A 6,723-nucleotide genomic window follows, 5' to 3' on the forward strand; every position below is an offset into this window, starting at 1 on the left:
TCCGCTCTAACAATTACCACGAGCCCATCCTCCCCAATTAAGGAGCCACCAACCTCCTGTGGCCTTCAGTATACAGAATGTATTGTCTATTTTTCGTTAAACCCTGGGTTGATTTGAAACAATAGCTGTTGATGACTTTTTCAAATGCTAAATAGGCCTAAATAGTATAATTGATGATACACTATATATACAAATGTGTGTGGACACCCCTTCAAATTAATGGATTCTGCTATTTCAGCCACACCCGTTGCTGACAAGTGTATAAAATTGAGCACACAGCCATGCAATCTCCATAGACAAACATTGGCAGTAGATTGGCCTTACTGAAGAGCTCAGTGACTTTCAACATGGCATCGTCATAGGACGCCCCCTTTCCAACAAGTCAGTTCGTCAAGTTTCTGCCCTGCTAGAGCTGCCCCTGCCAACTGTAAGTGCTGTTATTGTGAAGTGGAAACATCTAGGAGCAACAACAGCTCAGCCGCGAAGTGGTAGGCCACACAAGCTCACAGAAAAGGAACGCAGAGTGCTGAAGTGCGTAGTGCGTAAAAATCGTCTATCCTCGGTTGTAACACTCATTACCAAGTTCAAAACAGCCTTTGGAAGCTTCATGAAATGGGTTTCCATGGCCGAGCAGCCGCACATAAGCCTAAGATCACCATGCACAATGCCAAGCGTTGGCGGTAATGGTGTAATGCTCGCCGCCGTTGGACTCTGAAGCAGTGGAAACGTGTTCTCTGGAGTGATGAATCACGCTTCACCATCTGGCACTCCGACAGACGAATCTGGGTTTGAAGAAGAACGCTACCTGCACGTATGCATAGTGCCAACTGTAAAGTTTGGTGGAGGAGGAATAATGGTATGGGGTTGTTTTTCATGCTTCGGGCTCATTTCCCTTTTCAGTGAAGGGAAATCTTAATCATCCTAGACGATTCTGTGCCTCCAGCTTTGTGGCAACAGTTTATGGAAGACCCTTTCCTGTTTCAGCATGACAATGCCCCCGTGCACAAAGGCCAATACAAAAAATGGTTTTTCGAAATCGGTGTGGAAGAACTTGACTGGCCTGTACAGAGCCCTGACTTCAACCCCATCAAATACCTTTGGGATGAATTAGAACGCCGACTGCGAGCCAGGCCTAATCGCCCAACATCAGTGCCCGACCTCACTAATGCTCTTGTGGAAGAATGGAAGCAAGTCCCCGCAGCAATGTTCCAACATCTAGTGGAAAGCCTTCTCAGAAGAGTGGTGGCTGATATCGCAGCAAAGTGGGGACCAACTCCATATTAATGCCCATGATTTTGTAATGAGATGTTCGATGAGCAGGTGTCCACATACTTTAGTGTAGTGTTCTAAAATACACTGCTCTAAAAAAATAAAGGGAACACTTATACAACACAATGTAACTCCAAGTCAATCACACTTCTGTGAAATCAAACTATCCACTTAGGAAGCAACACTGATTGACAATAAATTTCACATGCTGTTGTGCAAATGGAATAGACAACAGGTGGAAATTATAGGCAATTAGCAAGATACCCCCAATAAAGGAGTGGTTCTGCAGGTGGGGACCACAGACCACTTCTCAGTTCCTATGCTTCCTGGCTGATGTTTTGGTCACTTTTGAATGCTGGCGGTGCTTTCATTCTAGTGGTAGCATGAGACAGAGTCTACAACCCACACAAGTGGCTCAGGTAGTGCAACTCATCCAGGATGGCACATCAATGCGAGCTGTGGCAAGAAGGTTTGCTGTGTCTGTCAGCATAGTGTCCAGAGCATGGAGGCGCTACCAGGAGACAGGCCAGTACATCAGGAGACGTGGAGGAGGCCGTAGGAGGGCAACAACCCAGCAGCAGGACCGCTACCTCCGCCTTTGTGCAAGGAGGAGCAGGAGGAGCACTGCCAGAGCCCTGCAAAATGACCTCCAGCAGGCCACAAATGTGCATGTGTCTGCTCAAACGGTCAGAAACAGACTCCATGAGAGTGGCATGAGGGCCCGACGTCCACAGGTGGGGGTTGTGCTTACAGCCCAACACCGTGCAGGACGTTTGGCATTTGCCAGAGAACACCAAGATTGGCAAATTCGCCACTGGCGCCCTGTGCTCTTCACAGATGAAAGCAGGTTCACACTGAGCACATGTGACAGACGTGACAGAGTCTGGAGACGCCGTGGAGAACGTTCTACTGCCTGCAACATCCTCCAGCATGACTGGTTTGGCGGTGGGTCAGTCATGGTGTGGGGTGGCATTTCTTTGGGGGGCCGCACAGCCCTCCATGTGCTCGCCAGAGGTAGCCTGACTGCCATTAGGTACCGAGATGAGATCCTCAGACCCCTTGTGAGACCATATGCTGGTGTGGTTGGCCCTGGGTTCCTCCTAATGCAAGACAATGCTAGACCTCATGTGGCTGGAGTGTGTCAGCAGTTCCTGCAAGAGGAAGGCATTGATGCTATGGACTGGCCCGCCCGTTCCCCAGACCTGAATCCAATTGAGCACATCTGGGACATCATGTCTCGCTCCATCCACCAACGCCATGTTGCACCACAGACTGTCAGGGAGTTGGCGGATGCTTTAGTCCAGGTCTGGGAGGAGATCCCTCAGGAGACCATCCGCCACCTCATCAGGAGCATGCCCAGGCGTTGTAGGGAGGTCATACAGGCATGTGGAGGCCACACACACTACTGAGCCTCATTTTGACTTGTTTTAAGGACATTACATCAAAGTTGGATCAGCCTGTAGTGTGGTTTTCCACTTTAATTTTGAGTGTGACTCCAAATCCAGACCTCCATGGGTTGATAAATTGGATTTCCATTGATTATTTTAGTGTGATTTTGTTGTCAGCACATTCAACTATGTAAAGAAAAAAGTATTTAATAAGATTATTTCTTTAATTCAGATCTAGGATGTGTTGTTTAAGTGTTCCCGTTATTTTTTTGAGCAGTATAGTTAGAATGAAATTTGCTACATCAAGATGGTGAGAGTGCAACATTGTTGCCACTTCTTTTATATCCATGCAACATTCTTACAGAAGCATGCAACAATGTTGTAAAAATGTAGGGTATATGACTTATAGAGAGTGTGGTTACATTTCATTTGCTCTGTTAAACCCGTTAAACCTACCCTTTGGAATGACGTCGATAGCAACAGTGAATCTATTTCGTTATTAATAGATCTCTCAATAATTATTCACACGATAGCACATTTGTAGTAGTCAGTGACCAGTATCAAAGCAGAGCAGGGCTTGATTTAAAACCCTGAATGGGAGAACAAATGAATAGCTGTAGATAAATCAACTCTCTAGTCGTAGGGTAGCCCATGTTTTATTTCTGATAATGGATATAACGTCGAAGATCTGGGCATTGGTACAAATTCAACATATTCTATACAAGGTTTGTCTATGTTGAAAAGTGGTTACCATGATGACATAATTCTGTGGTTTAAAATTGAAACTTCAAAACAACAGTTTAGGTTGATGTAAGTCCAGTGCCCCGCTCACACACGAGCACACGCACACGCGCGCGCACACACACACACACAAAGAAATGGAACAACTGTGTATCTGAGGAGCACAGGGACAAATGGAGTTTAGTGAAGTGTGAAATTCTGTCCAAACACAAAGAGAGAGAGAGACAGAGACAGAGACAGACAGACGGACGGACGGACGGACGGACGGACGGACGGACGGACGGACGGACGGACGGACGGACGGACAGACAGACAGACAGACAGACAGACAGACAGACAGACAGACAGACAGAGACCAACCAGGAGACACATTGTACAACAGAAGATTGACTAGAGAAAATACTTTGTTTAGAGGCTGGGGGATAGGTATATGGAGGGAAGTGGTAGGGTACAACATTGTATTTCCTGATAAAGATGAGGTGAAGGAGAAGTCTAATAAAGGCTCTGCACTCTGTGTTTTCCCATTCCTTATTTCATGTCCCCATTCCCAGTCACCACAGTCATTAATACAGACAGTCATACAGACAGTCACCACAGTCATTAATACAGACAGTCATACAGACAGTCATACAGTCATTAATACAGACAGTCATACAGACAGTCATACAGTCATTAATACAGACAGTCATACAGTTTTTTACAATCGCTAGGACCCATTTCTCAATACTTAGGTCACTTTTTCAAAACTCTTCACACAGTTCTCCTAACTAACTTTCAGCTTGGCACAGCAGTTAATTTCACATCCAAAATGCCCTAAAACTACCAAAACACTTCATACATGTCTCAAATCAACTCATTCTTCCATAACACTAGCAAAGGTTGTCACCCAACAAGCACACGTTGTCACTCATAAAACAATCACCTAAACAACACTAATAACAGGTAGCATTACACAATGTTTTCTTTTATAAAACAAGAATGACACCTCTCTACTGTTTACAATTCACTGCAGTATATGTTACAGGAATGAATCAGACATGATGCAATATGCTTCAATATGTTTTATGTCATTTTATGGCATTGAGTGATTCCAAAATACAATAATTTATATATACACATTGTCTGCCAACACTCGTCCCAAATCTCTGTGAGTTTTATGCCATTGTTTCTGATGACCATATCAACGATTGCAGTTTCCTGCACAGCAGTGAAAATCCTACCTCTCCCGCCTGTGTGAGGTAACTGTTGGGTCTTAAGCAGAAATACAAAAACAATTACAATTACACACAAGTAGGTTTGGAGGCTTTGCTCAATTTACTTCTGTAATGTGCAGTTCAGGCAGATGCCCTGGCAGAATGCACATCTTACCTGTTGTTTTGCCGGAACTTTCTCACAATGCCTCTGTTGAGCGTTGCAGATTTGGCTGCACTCTCAGACCAGCCTCTCTCATTGATAGACCATGATTTATTACATGATCAATTATAGTAGCCCTAATCTCATCTGAGACTACAGCTCTTGATCTTCCTCTCAGTCTTCTTCCACCACGCGTACGTACTCCTCTCCCTCTCCCAGCCACTCTTCTTCCTCTGTCAGCCACTTCTCTATCTCTGGCTGGGTCCATGTTTACATTACAGTACAGCATTATTCCTAAGATGTCCCCTTTTCAATAGATGGTAATGTAATTGAAAGACTAACATCTGGGTAGGTGTTCAGCTACAATGGGAATCAGCTGTGGTTGGTCTAATTGTTTTGATAGTATTTAATCTTTTAGATTTGGAATATAGTTCAATACGGTATTACTGTAGAAATGTAGCAAATGTATGTCTTATTCAATTTTGTGTTATTTTAGGTTTTGAAGTTGAACAGTTTTGAAAAGAGTATGTCAACATGTGCAAATTGGCCTGTAGGTACATAGAGTTTTGGTGGTGGTTGTGTCTGAGTGAGAAAAGAGTTCATGAAAATTGAAAGATGAAGGTATTGAATGCATTTTGTTCCAAAGCAATGAAAAATGATCCACAGTTTAGCCCACATAGACTGCTGTTGTCCTCACTGTGTGAAGAGTTCTGAAAAAGTCACCTAAGTATTGAGAAATGGGTCCTAGCGATTGTAAAAAACTGTAATACAGACAGTAATATAGACAGTAAAACAGACAGTAATACAGACAGCAATATAGACAGTAAAACAGACAGTAATACAGACAGTCATACAGACAGTAAAACAGACAGTAATACAGACAGTAATATAGACAGTAAAACAGACAGTAATATAGACAGTAATATAGACAGTATTACAGACAGTAATATAGACAGTAATACAGACAGTATTACAGACAGTAATATAGACAGTAATATAGACAGTAATATAGACAGTAATACAGACAGTCATACAGACAGTAATATAGACAGTAATACAGACAGTATTACAGACAGTAATATAGACAGTAATATAGACAGTAATATAGACAGTAATACAGACAGTATTACAGACAGTAATACAGACAGTAATATAGACAGTAATACAGACAGTCATACAGACAGTAAAACAGACAGTAATACAGACAGTAATATAGACAGTAAAACAGACAGTAATATAGACAGTAATATAGACAGTAATACAGACAGTAATATAGACAGTAATATAGACAGTATTACAGACAGTAATATAGACAGTAATATAGACAGTAATACAGACAGTAATACAGACAGTAATATAGACAGTAATATAGACAGTAATACAGACAGTAATATAGACAGTAATATAGACAGTAATATAGACAGTAAAACAGACAGTAATACAGACAGTAATATAGACAGTAATACAGACAGTAATATAGACAGTAATATAGACAGTAATATAGACAGTATTACAGACAGTAATATAGACAGTAATATAGACAGTAATACAGACAGTAATATAGACAGTATTATAGACAGTAATATAGACAGTAATATAGACAGTAATACAGACAGTAATACAGACAGTAATACAGACATTATTACAGACAGTAATATAGACAGTAATATAGACAGTAATATAGACAGTATTACAGACAGTAATATAGACAGTAATATAGACAGTAATACAGACAGTATTACAGACAGTAATATAGACAGTAATATAGACAGTATTACAGACAGTAATATAGACAGTAATATAGACAGTAATATAGACAGTATTACAGACAGTAATATAGACAGTAATATAGACAGTAATATAGACAGTATTACAGACAGTAATATAGACAGTAATATAGACAGTAATACAGACAGTAATATAGACAGTAATATAGACAGTAATATAGACAGTATTACAGACAGTAATATAG

This window comes from Salmo trutta, chromosome 22 (genome assembly GCF_901001165.1).
Source record: "Salmo trutta chromosome 22, fSalTru1.1, whole genome shotgun sequence".
NCBI lineage: Eukaryota > Metazoa > Chordata > Actinopteri > Salmoniformes > Salmonidae > Salmo > Salmo trutta.